The 15332-nt window shown below is 45.2% G+C and overlaps 1 long non-coding RNA gene across 1 annotated transcript; it reads left to right on the top strand.

The window, feature by feature from the left end:
* The first annotated feature begins 5524 nt into the window (after positions 1-5524).
* On the top strand, positions 5525-15023 carry LOC310693014. Its single transcript, XR_014518962.1, has 3 exons — positions 5525-6067; positions 12691-12722; positions 14474-15023. It is a non-coding gene; the product is annotated as an uncharacterized lncRNA (long non-coding RNA).
* The last annotated feature ends 309 nt before the right edge of the window (positions 15024-15332 follow it).

The raw sequence follows: 15332 nt of genomic DNA, 5'->3' as shown, positions 1-15332 counted from the left end.
CCAATTCTGGATCCACACGTCCTTCCAGAGTGGGGACATTGGTTTCCGGGTGGGAGTTGATCACGGCGTGGTCTACTCAGAGTAGACCTGCTGAAGTTAATGGATCTGCTTACTCTCCAGGTGGTACAACGGGTCAGTGCATCTGGCTGTTAACCAGAAGGCTGGTGGTTTGAGTTCACCCAGGGAAAATTTGGGCAAGGATTCCTGTATTGGATCGTGGCCCTCAGGGTCCCTTCCAACTCTACAATTCTATGATTCTATGAACAACTTAGGTTGATTAATACCTCTCCTCTTGAGTGGACCCTCGTTGGATAGAACCTGATAGGCACAAAAAATGCACGTCCTTGGAGAACATGTGTATAAGAACTGATCTATTTGTGAAAATATAACTACAGTGGTACCCTGGTTCTCAAATGCCTTGGTACTCAAACAGCTTGGAACCCAAACACTGCAAACCCGGAAGTAAGTGTTCCCGTTTGCGAACTTTTTTCGGAAGCCGAACATTTTAAGTGTTACACTTCCGATTTGAGTGCCACACTTCCGTTTTGAGTGTTACGCTGAGGTCTGTCTGTTTTTGCTATTTTTTTTTTGTTTTGTTTTTGTGACTGTGTGGAACCCATTTCAGCTACTGATTGATTGATTGATTGATTGATTGTGTGACTGCAGGACATTGTTTATCGCTTTCATTTTATGGATCAATGGTCTTGTTAGATAGTAAAATTCATATTAAATTGCTGCTTTAGGGGTTGTTTTTAAAAGTCTGGAACGGATTAATCCATTTTGCATTACTTTCTATGAGAAAGCACGCCTTGGTTTGGGAACGCTTTGGTTTTGGAACGGACTTCCGGAAAGGATTAAGTTTGAGAACCAAGGTACCACTGTAATAATATACATTGCTTATGGTGAAATTGCTTGTCAAACAGGTAAGCCAAAATTACATCATAAAACATGTGTATTTTAGGAGAAAGGCGCACTAAAATCCTGACGACTGCCACACTTTTAAAGGGGGCAAGCTCACTCATGGGATTTTCTTGCCCTATAGGTCTGCCATGCAGGCACTCCACTTGAGCAGGTGTGTCCCACTGATGAAGGCCCTACCTGGTGACAAGACCATCTTTCCCCCTCTGCCTCCAGCTCCAGTGCCAGCTCCTCCTGTTCAGGCCTTCCATCTGGCTGGGTACCAGCTCCTTCTCCTTCCTCCTCAGCCTGGGAACACCCAATCCATGCCAGATTCTGACAACTGAGGGGCCCATAACAGTTTCCATTAGCCCAATGGTCAGGGTCAGTGGTGGCTTGTGCCCATTGGGGCTGGTGGGCCAAAAGACGAGAAGCCAACGGGAAGTGGAGTCAGAGCCAAGAACAGGTAGTCCCAACAAGGTTGTGAGAAGGCAACATCTTCTAGTGCGTCCTGTATTTGCCACGTTGTGCTGCGTTTCCGTTCTCCTGCGGTCCGTCTTACGCCAAAACCAACATAATTCCTATTGCCATCTGCTGCGGCGAAAACAGGTAAATGACGTTTTGTACGTTTTGTCGTTACTTCATTCCACCCCGTTCATTTCAGCACAAAGGAAACACAATGCAAATGGCCGGGAGGAGAAATGTAATAAATTGCATATGGCTTGTGGACAGAAAGCAACAACAACAGCAAACGCAAATAGTGCTCACTGGATTGAGTTCTTTTCCAGACATGGGACAAATAAGCCAACTCTGGTGATTTCTGTTTCCGTTTCCTTTTTCTTCGAAATTTTCCAGCACCCCTAAGCCAATGACAGCCATTGTCTTTTGTACTTTGTCCCCAAGCTCCTCCCAGCTGACTTCTACAAGGGAAATGTTAAAACTAAGGAGGAAAATCCTGGGAACTGTAGTTTGTTAAGGCTGAGGCCACAGAGGCCTTATTCACACTTAATGTTTAAAGCGGTTATGGCACACAAATACACCCCAAATCCTGGAAACTATGGTTTGTTAAGAGTGTCGAGAATTGTTAGGAGATCCCCATTTCCCCTCACAGGGCTACAATTCCCAGAGTTCCCTAGGAAGAGGCATTGATTATTAAACCACTCTGAGAATTGTAGCTCTGTGGGGGGAAATAGGGAGAGGAGGGAGACCAAGAGGCAGAGATGAGTCCAGCTGGTGAAGAAGCATGGGTGTCTCCCCTTCCTGCTGCGAAAAGCTCCCTTCCCCTCTGGCCTTCCAGGACCAGGGGAGGCATGAAGCGGGAGGAGCAAAGGCAGGCACACAGGCACAGTCTCAGATTGCTTGGGGAAAACCCTGGAAAGACTTCAGCAGCTACAAGAAGGTGGGGGACCTTCAGTCTCCCCAACTGCTCCATAGATGCAAGAAGAGTTGCTGTACCCATTAGGCCTGCCACTTATGAACAGAACTTGTTTCCCCCCAATAAAGAGTTTACTGCACTCACTCCGTGTGATTTACTGCTGGCTCGCCCCTAACAAAGAATCTGCAGAGGGAGGGGGGAGGTTTATAAGGAGGTGTGGAGAGTTTTGTTTACTTATATGTGTGTCTTGAGTGGGACTGGAGTGTAATGTGTATTCCTTTGCTTGCTTGCTAGAATCCTTGATCTCTTCCTGCCTTTCTCCCCCAAGACTCTCCCTTCCTTTCTTTGGATCCCCACCCCCGCCCAGCATCTCCCCTCCCCTCCCATTTATCAAACCTGAATGCTAAAAAGCACACTCCAAACCCTTTCCACATTGCCTTGGGTTTAAGCGTGTGTGTGTTTTATTTGCAGTGCCTATATGCTAAAGTGTATAGTCTTGGGAAAGTATTCACCCGACATATTTTTGATAATGTTGCATATTGCGTCTCAGTTTTAATTTACAGTTTTAACTGTTTTGCTTTGCTTTGCTTTGCTTTGCTTTGGGAAACAGACACAGAACCATTTTGGGAGGTGATATAAATGCAGTTAATAAATTAACCCCACCTACCTGGAGGTTAGCTCCACTGAATCCATTCAGACTTGCTCTGAGCAGAGACAGCCACCAGACCCAGGAGAAAAGCCCTGTTCATCTTGCTACCTTCCCTTGACCAGCTATTCTGTGTAGAACCAATTTTTTAAAACGCAAGTTTGGTTTTCTTTTGTGGTTCTCTACAATTATATGATGGGACGCAGGTGGCGCTGCGGGTAAAACCTCAGTGCCTAGGACTTGCCGATCGTATGGTCGGCAGTTCGAATCCCCATGGCGGGGAGAGCTCCCATCGTTTGGTCTCAGCTCCTGCCCACCTAGCAGTTCGAAAGCACCCCTAAGTGCAAATAGATAAATAGGTACCGCTTTATAGCGGGAAGGTAAACGGCATTTCCGTGTGCTGCACTAGTGCTGGCTCACCAGAGCAGCTTCTTCACGTTGGCCACGTGACCCGGAAGTGTCTCCGGACAGTGCTGGCCCCCGGCCTCTTAAGTGAGATGAGCGCACAACCCTAGAGTCAGACACGACTAGTCCGTACGGGCAGGGGTACCTTTACTTTTTTACAATTATATGATTCAGTGATTTCTCTTTCACATTTTATTCTCACAACCCTAAGACATAGGCTGACAGTGAATAGCTCAAGGTCTCCTAGGAAGCTTCATAGATGTGGTTTTTAAGCACAGGATTATTATTATTATTGCTATTGCCATCTGTCATGGATGCTTTAGCTGAGATTTCTGCATTGCAAGGGGTTCTAGCCAGATGACCTGTTGGTCTCTTGCAACAACAACAACAACAACAACAACAATAATAATAATAATATCATAATAATACTGAGTGCTTTTTTTCTGTGGGGACGCAGGGGTACGCACACCCCTAAACATTTTTTTGAATCTTTGTACTTTTGTCCACTTACCGTATTTCTTTTTCTCGATTTGAACTATAAAATGGTGATTTTCTTGAGTTAAAATGAGGGTACCCCTAAACATTTGTTTAAAGAAAAAAAGCACTGATAATAATAATTTATTATTTATACCCCACCCATCTGACTGGGTTAATAACAAGCCACTCTGGGCGGCTCCCAACAGAATATTAAAAACACGATAAAACAGCAAACATTAAAAACTTCCCTAAACAGGGCTGCCTTCAGATGTCTTCTAAAAGTCAGAGAGTTGTTTCCACAGGTTGGGTGTCACTACCGAGAAGGCCCTCTGCCTGGTTCCCTGTAGCCTCACTTCTCGCAGGGAGGGAACTGCCAGAAGGCTCTCGGCGCTGGACCTCAGTGTCCGGGCTGAATGATAGGGGTGGAGACGCTCCTTCAGGTATACTGGGCTGAGACCGTTTAGGGCTTTAAAGGTCAGCACCTTTAAATGCTCAGAAACGTACTGAGAGCCAATGTAGATCTTTCAGGACCGGTGTTTCAGAAGCATAGTGTCCAGATCAAGGGAATATTTGCACCCCGACGCCGCATCTGCTAAAGACGTCCCTGCTGTAGAGACAAACTGCCTCCTCCTCCCCTTATTACAGAATGTTTGCTTTCAGAATGGCTTCATGCCCCCTTAACCTTTCCAGAGTCCCTGCCTGCCTTGACCTTCAAGCCTTTCGTAGGCATTTAATTCAAAGCCGTCTTCTTGCTCTTTAATAAGGCAGAAAAAACTCCTTTGTACATATTGTTACAAAAGTCGGGTGCCTCCCCCTCTCTCTGCCAAGCGGTGGCAGGAGCCCAGAGGGTTCCAGGCACTCACTCCAGGGTCTGTGTTCCTTTGGAGAATTAAGATACGGCGGAGACTGTCGTGGCTTTAAGAAATATGGTTTATTCACCTATTTACACCTTCAATCTGCATGGAAGGAGTCCAGATCTTACAGCATGGTCATTTCAAGAGGAGCTTGTCCCTCACAGCAGTGCAGCCAGCCTGCCCAAGATGGATCCCACTCTTTTCTCTCCCTTCTTCCCAGCAACCCTTGCTCAAGACTCTCTTTTCCAGTCACCTCATGTCCAGTTACCCTGACATCCTTCCAAACTCCTGTTTCTGTTCACACCTCAAGACAGGAGGAAAGACAGTTCTCTTGCATTCCCAATGGCCCTCAGTGGCCCTCAATTGTTTCTTATTGGCCCTAGCTATGTTTTGCATAGGCTAGCCCAAGAATTCCTTGGGAGCTTGTTTTCCTCCTTCATATCCCAAATAATCAAAATTCTATCATTTATTAATTTCTATGGTCTTTTTGGGGGGGGGGGAGGCTCCAAATCTATAACAAGATTAACCCCCCACCCCAGTTCTCTCCCCAAGCTGAAAGACCAAACAAGATTTATTTCCCCCCTTGTTTTCCTAGGACTTCAGGAAGAGGCAATCTGAGCCAGGTTGGGAAGCAGTTGTTGGAAAGGCTCGTGCATTTTTTCAGAACCAGTTGTGCAATCATCACATTAAATAACCAGTGTAAAATGGTCCTCCTGAGATTTGGCCCATAGTAGGATGAAGGGTCGGTTCAACAAGGGCAAGGGACAGGCTGAGGGAGAAATTTAGTGCAGTTTGCGTTTAAAGGCAAATCTACCTAATTTGTACACCCCCAAAAAGGCTTTCCCCATTTCCTCCCTCCTTACAGAGAAATATATTGAGGTCAATTTGGGGGGTCATAACGGTTTCAGGATTGCTCTCCTGTACTATTTTAGACACGTGGTTTATACACTTATGTGTGTGTTTGCCTTGTACATTTATGAACGTTTATTGTATATTTGGGACCTTAGAATTCTTTTAACAATACAAAAGGGTGTAATATATAAGGGAACATTGCTTGTAGAGGTGTGTATATTAGGCGAAATTAGCCACAAAATTAGAAGAAAATAGCACTCGGATGCTGATGAGTTTTCATGAGGACTTGCATGCTGATGTGGAAACATGAAGAACTGAATGTATGGCTGGAAGAAACAAGAAACTGGGAGAAACTGGCAGGTGCATCCACCCCTGTCTCCCACCTTCCTTCTTTCTTGCAGCCATTCTCTACTTCTTACGCTCCTCCCTCCCTTCCTTTCCTAGACCTGCTTTTCGCTGCTCTGTTTGCAATGCCTTCTGGGAAGGCCTCGCTCTTTGAGGTTGTCGGCTTCTACTCTAGGGTACGATACCACTGGGAAGTGAATGGGTTGCTCACGCGAGGTAACCATAGTAACACATCATCAGCTTCTCCACAGCTTCTAATGCCAATTTTGTTTTTCTGCCAGCATTAAGGGAGAACATCTTTCTTTCCTTTTCTACACTTCCCCCCACCCCCCCTTCAACAGCATTGAATACAGGCATATTTTTATGGGTCTGCGAAGTAGTCTTACTTTCTTCCTCTTAATCTCCTCCGAGGTAAAAATTATTTTGCTAATACGCTGGGGTACTTAACAGGAGACCAACTGTCGGCATCTTAAACCGAGGGAATGTCAGTTTTAATTCTCTTGTTCCGCCTTAATTTGTGGCAGAGGAATGAAACTCAGAATTTCCTTTAGGTTTGGTAGTAAAGAGATTCTGTGAGGTTAAAAACCCCAAATGACATTTTCTGTTTAAAACCTCTTAAAAGCACAGAGACACAGGAAGTTGCCTTAGGTAAAGGCAGTGCTTTTTTCACAGGGGGGGTACGCAGGGGTACGCATACCCCTAAACGTTTTGTGAATCTTTGCACTTTTGTCCATTTACTGTTTTTATTTCCCCCGATTTGAACTATAAAATGGTGGTTTTCCTGAGTCAAAATGAGAGTACCCCTAAACATGGTTTTTGGTGGTTTTTTTTTAGAAAAAAGCACTGGGGAAAGGTAAAGGTAAAGGACCCCTGGACAGTTAAGTCCAGTCAAAGGTGGCTATGGGGTTGCGGCGCTCATCTTGCTTTCAGGCAGCAGGAGCCGGCGCTTGTCCACAGATAGTTTTTCAGGTCATGTGGCCAGCAGGACTAAACCGCTTCTGGCGCAATGGAACACCGTGACGGCAGCCAGATCACACAGAAAGTCTGTTTACCTTCCCGCCGCAGTGGTACCTATTTATCTACTTGCACTGGCATGCTTTCGAACTGCTAGGTTGGCAGGAGCAGGGACAGAGCAAAGAGTCGCGGGGGATTTGAACCGCTGACCTTCTGATCAGCAAGCCCAAGAGGCTCAGTGGTTTCAACCACAGCGCCACCCGCGTCCCTACAGGATGTTGCCTTATACTGCATCAGGTCATTAGTCCATCGAGCTCAGGATTAGTGACATTGGCTCAATACTGCCGACACTGACTGGCAGTGGCTCTTCAGAATTTTAGGAAAGGGTCTCTCTCAGTCATACCTGGAGATGCCAAAAATGAACCTGGGATCTTCTGCATGCAAGGGAGATACTCTACTCCTGCACAATGGCTCATCTTTCTTTGTATTAACCATTCTTGACATCTGTATGTCTTACTGAGGCTTCCATGTGGAGCACGCTGGTTTATGGAAGTGAGTCATGGGCAACTTACAACCATCAGGAGCGATGCCTCAACACCTTCCACCTGCGCTGTGTCAGGAAGATTTGGAGCATCACATGGCAGGACAGAGTCTCAAACAGAGATGTGTTCTCCCAAGTGCACATTCCTAGCATGTTTGCACTCCTGTCTCAGCGACGTCAACGCTGGCTTGGTCATGCTCGCAGAATGGAAGAACGCAGAATCCCCAAGGACGTCCTCTACGGGGAACTGGCTTCTGGCACCAGACCCATTGGCAGACCAAGACTACATTACAAAGATGTCTGCAACATGACATGAAGGCTGACATCATCAAGCCCGCTGTGTGGGAATCCCTTGCAGGCAACCGCAGTGCCTGGAGACAGATAGTCAGGTTGTGTATCCCTAGCAGGGGCCAGAGGAGGAATGACCACAAAGAAAAAATGCCACTTTGCATCTGCAGCAGCACAACCGGACGCCTTCATCTGCCCCAGCTGCAACAAAACATCTCTCTCCTGTTTCAGTCTCTACAGCCACAGCAGGCGCTGTAAGTCTGCAATGGTTTGACTTCACCCCCAAAGGCACACTTCTCCACTGCTGTCTCCTGAGACAGACAGATGCCAACCAACAACAGAGTGCTCAGAGCTTTTCGTACATTTCTCTCAGCAATCTGTTAGGTAGGCCAAACATTACTATCCTCACGCTGGAAAAACGAGGGGCTACCTGCTTACCTATAGCTACCTGCAGCCTAGTAGAGACTCTGGTTGTACAGTCGTACCTTGGAAGCCATTCCGGAAGTCCATTCGACTTCCAAAACATTCGACAACCGAGGCGTGGCTTCCGATTGGCTGCAGGAGCTTCCCAGTACGTTTCCAAGCACAATTCATAGTGTTGGTGCTGACCTTTAAAGCCCTAAACAGCCTCGGTCCAGTATACCTGAAGGAGCGTTTCCACCCCCCATCGTTCTACCTGGACACTGAGGTCCAGCGCCAAGGGCCTTCTGGTGGTTCCCTCACTGTAAGAAGTGAAGCTACAGGGAACCAGGCAGAGGGCCTTCTCAGTAGTGGTACCCACCCTGTGGAACACCCACCCAGCAGATGTCAAAGAGAACAACAACTACCAGACTTTTAGATGACATCTGAAGGCAGCCCTGTTTAGGGAAGCTTTTAATGTTTGATGCATTACTGTATTTTAATATTGTGTTGGAAGCCACCCAGCCAGACAGGCGGGGTATAAATAAATAATTGTTATTATTATTATTATTATTATTATTATTATTATTATTATTATTATTATCAGAAGCTGCGCCAGCGTTCAGCTTCCAAAGGACATTCGCAAACCGGAACACTCACTTCCGGGTTTGCGGCATTTGGGAGCCAAAACATACAAGTGCCTAAGCGTTCGGCTTCCAAGGTACAACTGTATTTGGGCTTTTGTGATAGAGTCCTCTGAGTCAGAGAGTGGGAATGTGGCAACCTTGAGTTGGTAGGGCTGTCAGCATTACAGTATCAATTTGTGGAAGTGTTTCTGCATGGCCTTCCAGTTCAGTGTCCTCAATCTCATCCCCTGAAGAAGGGAGATCCAATCTCAGGGACATGGCAATTTGGGGACTTGGACCCTGTGGCAATAAATGTGTAGCATCTCCCCATTATAAATGTTAGTACTAAAAGAATCCAGTTTGAGACAGTTTCCCTGCAAGAAAATAAATGGAACCGTTTCCTTCTCTTACTTTCTGTACGTGACTTTGCTGCAGCGACTCTGGAGAGAACATGTCTCCATCTCTTAGGTCATGTAGCAGACCCTTTAAGTTATTCCATTTCCTATCGGGGAAAGACCAGAATGTCAATGGAAGAGTTATTTATGTTGGCAAATGCATGTCGGCACACGAACTGCCTGGCTCTTTGGCCCAAATCTTTTATTAATGGGTGCATTTGTATTTGCAAATGCCTGTTGAGCACTTCTGTATGGAACCACATCCTTTGCCAATGCATTTTTCAGCGGTTAACTAAGTAATCGATAAGAAGGCTGCACGGAGCAAGCTGAGGCAGATAGGGGCATTTTCAGAAATTATACCTAAAGCTCCATTAACTTCTTTTACATGGCTTGTGAGCAAGTGGAAACGACTTCTGGGCTGTTCTGGGTGACCAGGAATCCACTTTGTCACTGTTGTTTTTAAATAGCTCGGGGACTGATCCAGTTGGCCACTTACAAAGACTGGGGGTGGGTGGATCTGTCAATCGCAGTTTCTCATTTTTCCATTCTTATCGTCAGTTCGCCACATTTCTACATCAGTTTGCATTTTTTTAAAAAAAAAAAGCGGCATGAAAGTTTATCAACATACAGTGGTACCTCAGGTTATGAACTTAATTCATTCCGGAAGTCCATTCTTAACCCAAAGCATTCTTAACCCGAGGCGCACATTCCCTACATAGACTTCCCATGGCCCCGGAAGCAGATTGTGTTTGTATTATAAGGCAAAGTTCACATCCTGGAGCACCTACTTCAGAGTTCGTAACCCGAAGTGTTCGTAAGTAGGACGGTTCGTAACCCAAGGTACCACTGCATTTCTTCTAATATACACATGTTTGTATCTTATTTTGCCTAACGTATACCATACATTTTTGCAAAGCAATTTCTCCTTAATAGAATGTGCTTTTTATACATTTTCCCCATTTTCCCCATTAATGTGTACATTTTAAGACACCTTTTATTCCAGGATATGCATTTTGGTACATATTATGTGGTACATATTATCTAAAATACATTGCAAAATTCATAGCAATGCAAATTCTGAAGGATGGTTGTATGTTGGTCTTTGTATCGTTTCCGGATGCGTGAATTAAGCATGTTCACCTTTAAAGGTGAACTGAATCAAATTCCTCTTCCCATCCCTAACTGATACCCAAGCTCTGATCTCCAGAAACTTGAGGTTCTTCTTTATTTTTCCATTTATGTACCTGTTCCACCACAGCAAGGACATATTCGCAATTTAGGCTGCCATCCTAAACCCACTTCCCTGGTAATGAGCTACATGGGATTGAGTAGGGCTTCCTTTTGAGTAGACATGGTTAAGAGTTCATTGTAGTAGTAGTTGTAGTAGTAGTAGTAATAATAATAATAATAATAATAATAATAATAATAATAATAATAATAATAATAATAATAATAATTCCCCAGCCACTCTGGGTGGCTCCCAACCGAATAGTAGAAACACAATACAGCATCTCCACCCCCTTCATTCAGCCCAGACACTGAAATCCAGCTCTGAGGGCCTTCTGGCAGTTCCCTCACTGCCAGAAGTGAGGTCACAGGGAACCAGGCAGAGGGCCTTCTTGGTAAAGGCGCCCACCCTGTGGAACGCCCTCCCATCAAATGTCAAAGAAATAAACAACTGTATGACTTTCAGAGGACATCTGAAGGCAGCCCTGTATAGGGAAATTTTTAATGTCTTATGTCTCTTTTTATATTCTGTTGGAAGCTGCCCAGAGTGGCTGGGGAAACCTAGTCAGATGGGCGGGGTACAAGTAATAAATTATATCATCATCAGTCTCCAGTCACAGCTCCTCAGTGTCCAGCCAGACCCATTCCCCTGCCTGCCCGCCCCCAATGAGGCTGAAAGTTCTCTGCAGACAACTCTCGGCCCAGCATGTACCAAGCCAGGAAGCCGAAAGGAACTGGACTGATTTCAGCAGCTGGCTATGGAGGGCATCTGGCTGTTCCAAGAAGCAGAGTTCTCTGTCCATGGTCCTGGCTTCAGAGCCAGCTGATGATGGAAATATCACCCAAGCAAATATGTAACGGGAGAAGCTCAGGGGGCTTCTCTAGATGACCTGCTTAGTGAGGAGTCATCCTGATTTCCGGTCACAAAGGTTATGTGGAGGATGAACATCATCTGGTCTTCACTGGGCATTTGTTCTGATTTGTTTGCAGGGATGTTACATGGCAATAATCACTCGCCCTGATTTGTTTATATGTTTTCCAATTAATCATTCGTTCACTCCATGCTTTTCAGCGTATATCCCTGTTGCTTTCATAATTGCAAATAACCTGCTTTTTTAATTTAAAAAAATGGATGTGTTATGCCATGATGATAGGGCACTTTAATCACTTGGGGGTCCTTCTGGACCCTTTGCTGTCACTTGAGGCTCAGGTGACTTCAGTGGCACAGAGTGCCTTCCGTCAGCTTTTGCTGGTGGCCCAGCTACACCCCTATCTGGACAAGGATAGCCCAACTTCTGTTGTCTATGCTCTGGTAGCATTTAGGTTAGATTGCGGGTGGTGCTGTGGGTTAAACCACAGAGCCTAGGGCTTGGCGATCAGAAGGTCGGCGGTTCGAATCCCCGCGACGGGGGTCAGCTCCCGTTGCTCGGTCCCTGCTCCTGCCAACCTAGCAGTTCGAAAGCACCTCAAGGTGCAAGTAGATAAATAGGTACCGCTCTGGCGGGAAGGTAAACGGCGTTTCCGTGAACTGCTCTGGTTCACCAGAAGCGGCTTAGTCATGCTGGCCACATGACCCGGAAGCTGTACGCTGGCTCCCTCGGCCAATAAAGCGAGATGAGCGCCGCAACCCCAGAGTCGGACACGACTGGACCTAATGGTCAGGGGTCCCTTTACCTTTACCTTATTGCAACATGTTATATGCGGGGCTGCCTCTGAAGAAGGTTCAGAAATTTCAGCTGGTGCAGAATTCAGCGGACTGGTTGCTCTACTCTAGACCCTTTTCACATGTACCACTGGCAAGCCAGGTGTCTCCCAACTTATATTTATGCAGCTGGTTCTTCCTGCCTGAGTGTAGAATCTTACATTTGTCCCTATTGAAATTCATTCTGTTAGTTTGGCCCCAGTTCTTCAACCTGATAAGGTCATATTGAGTCCCGATTCTGTCTTCAGTGGCATTGGCTACCCCTCCCAGTTTAGTGAGTAAATTTGATGAGTAAATTTCTTTGTCCAAGTCGCTCATAAACATGTTGAATAACAACAGGCCCAGGACAGAACCCTGTGGCTTGTCACTTTTTTTCCAGGATAACAAGGAACCATTAGTGAGCATTCTTTGATTTCGGTCAGCCAGCCAGCTACAAATCCACCTAACAGTTTCCTCATCCAGCCCACATTTTATCAACTTCTCTGCAAGAATATCATGGGGGACTTTGTCAAAAGCCTTACTGAAATCGATATACACTATGTCCATAGCATTCCCCTGATACAGCAAGCTTGTAACTCTATCAAAGAGAGAAAGAGAGAGAGATTTGTCTGGCATGACTTGTTTTTGAGAAACCCAGGCTGCCTCTTAGTAATCACAACATCCTTTTCTAAGTGCTCACAGAGTGACTGTCTAATCATCTTTTCTAGGATCTTTCCTGGTATCGACGTCAAACTGACCGGTCAGTAGTTCCCTGGGTCTCATATTTTTCCTTGACAGATATATTTCAAATCTTTATTTTCTGAACAGCTCTTGTTTCTAAGTCTATTGCGTTTTTGACATATAACATTCAGTTTTGTAATTATAAATATATTTAAATTATATCTTTTCCTGATATCCTAACTGGCATCACTTGTTTGCCAACTGCTTGGAAGTTGTGCGGTGTGGGATCAGCCAGCGAAATAGCTGAAAAGGGAACCCCTAATAAATATTGAAATCACACGGGGGTGGGATGGGACACAATATTTGCAAGTGGGATCTGCACATGCCCTCTCTTAGGACACTCCATTTCATTTGGTGTTATGTACTGAGTTGAATAGGATCCAAAAGGGAGCAGTCTGATTGGTCCTAGAACAATAGGATTCAGAATGCAGCAGTCTGATTGGTCCTAGAACAATAGGGTTCAGAATGCAGCAGTCTGATTGGTCTTAGAACAATAGGGTCCAGAATGCAGCAGTCTGATTGGTCCACAGGAGCCACCCAATCCAGCTCCAGGTGGAAGTGAATCCGCAACCTGATTGGTCTACAGGTGAATCCAGGAATTAGCCAATCACGTGGGGCCCATTGTGTAAGTAATGTATATAAAGCAGACATTCTGGGGGAACTTTCATTCCTCCTCACCACTATGAGCTGAATAAAGAGCATGAAATCCACTCTGGACTCTGGGTATATTTCATCCTCCTTCTTGTTTTCCCCAGTCCAAGAGTCATTCAGCTTTCCACAATCAGTGAGCATGCTCTGTCTCCGTTGGGCTGTGTCTGAGGTTTGTAGAGACCCCGTCTGCACGGTACATTTAAAGCACTATCATACCACTTTAAACAGTCCTGGCGTTCCCCAAAGAATCCTGGGAATGGTAGTTTGTGAAGGGAACTGAGAGCTGTTAGGAGGCCCCTCGTCCCTTCCCTGGGCTACAATTCTCAGAGTCGTTTAACAATAAATCCCTCTTCCCAGGGAACTCTGGGATTTGCAGTTCTGTGAGGGGAATAACAACTCTCAACACCCTTGGATTGAGTATAATACACAGCAGCAATTGATATTTAGAGGAAACCATGGAAGGGAAGTCAGTGGTTAACATACTGTTTATTATTAATATGTGAACAATTGTATTGTTGGGAAATTATAAATATTAAAAAAGAAAAGAAATCACACAGACGTCTCTCAACACCTTTTACAAACAACAGATCCCAGGAGAAAGGTGTAACTGTTTTAAAGTGCTATGATACTGCTTCAAATGTACAGTGCAGATGGGGACTAAAGTAAGATTCAGTTATTGTGAGAACAACATCTTGTCCTTAGCCTCAGGCAGCAAAATGTCTTGGGCTGGCCCTGACCACGCTCACTTCCGAGCATCAGACACAGAGGGAACGATAGTCAATTTGACTCTGGGGATTATAGTACTCCAGACTGACCAGCCTCCAATTTTTTTATTTATTTTTAAAAATCAGAATATCTGCGCCGGAAATCCAGCTCAGAGACAAACCAATCATGCAGACCATCTGCTTGGTCCAGACAGATAATGCCACTTTCATTGTTCCCATAAGCTGGTAAGCAGCTTTTTTTAACAAGACGAAACCTTTAGGCTGGGAAATTTTGATGTAGGAGGCCTGCATATCCTGTTCCGGCTGGCTAGATGTTGATTTACGCATTATACAGAGCCGAGACTGCTGAATTATGAAATAAGCCATTTTATATTTTGCGTATGTGCGTTTTCAGGGGCAGTGGGCGGACACGAAGTGTTGTGTTTTTCGGATCAGAACAGATCGGCTTTTACAATACCGGACAGCAAAGAATGACTCGAGCGAATTAGGTCAGTTCAATGCCATCATTATTTATTTTATTATAATAACATTTATGAGTCACCTCCCGCAAAATATTAGGGCACTGTGCAACAACATACAAAAACCCCCTCCAAAACGATACAGAACAATAATTGAATTGACCTGCTGCTCAAAGGACCTTTTAGACAACGGCACAGCCCATCCTATACTTTTAAACCACATTGGAAGCACACACACCCCACAAGAATCCTGGGAATTGTAGTTTGTTAAGGGTGCTGGAAATCGTAGCTCTGTGACAGGTAAATTACAGTTCCCAGAATTCTTTGGGGGAAGCTATGCAGTTTCAAACGATGGGTGGGTGTAGCATATAAACACGTGAAGATGCTCCCAGAATCACATGCTTAACACAAAATCCAGCCAGCCCTCAGGGCAGTGGGTGTTAGAGGACTCTGTGCAGGAGACAGGCCTGGAAGAGTGCCAGCCTAGTGTTGGAAGTGCAACAGCAGGGATCATTCAGTTTGTAACCTAAGGGGTTAAATCTGTTCTCAGTGTTAGTCTATTATCCAAGCCTTGTGTGTCGTGGTGTTGCTTAGCAACCTGCCAAAGTGGCATGATATTTGCTGAGGTAGCATGGGCTCTGATTGGCTGTGTAGTTCTGAGGGAGTTTTGTAGCTCTATGAGGTGTAGAATGTTTCCCTGCTATGTACAAGGCCCAAAGGAAGAAAGACAAAGCCTTTCTCCTCAAATTATATAGTTTTTTTCCAGTTTTGCTCAGTAATGTGTTATCAGGATTT

The sequence above is a fragment of the Podarcis liolepis genome (genome assembly GCF_965112155.1).
Source record: "Podarcis liolepis genome assembly, chromosome: 14".
NCBI lineage: Eukaryota > Metazoa > Chordata > Lepidosauria > Squamata > Lacertidae > Podarcis > Podarcis liolepis.
This window is presented reverse-complemented; position numbering and strand designations above follow the sequence as displayed.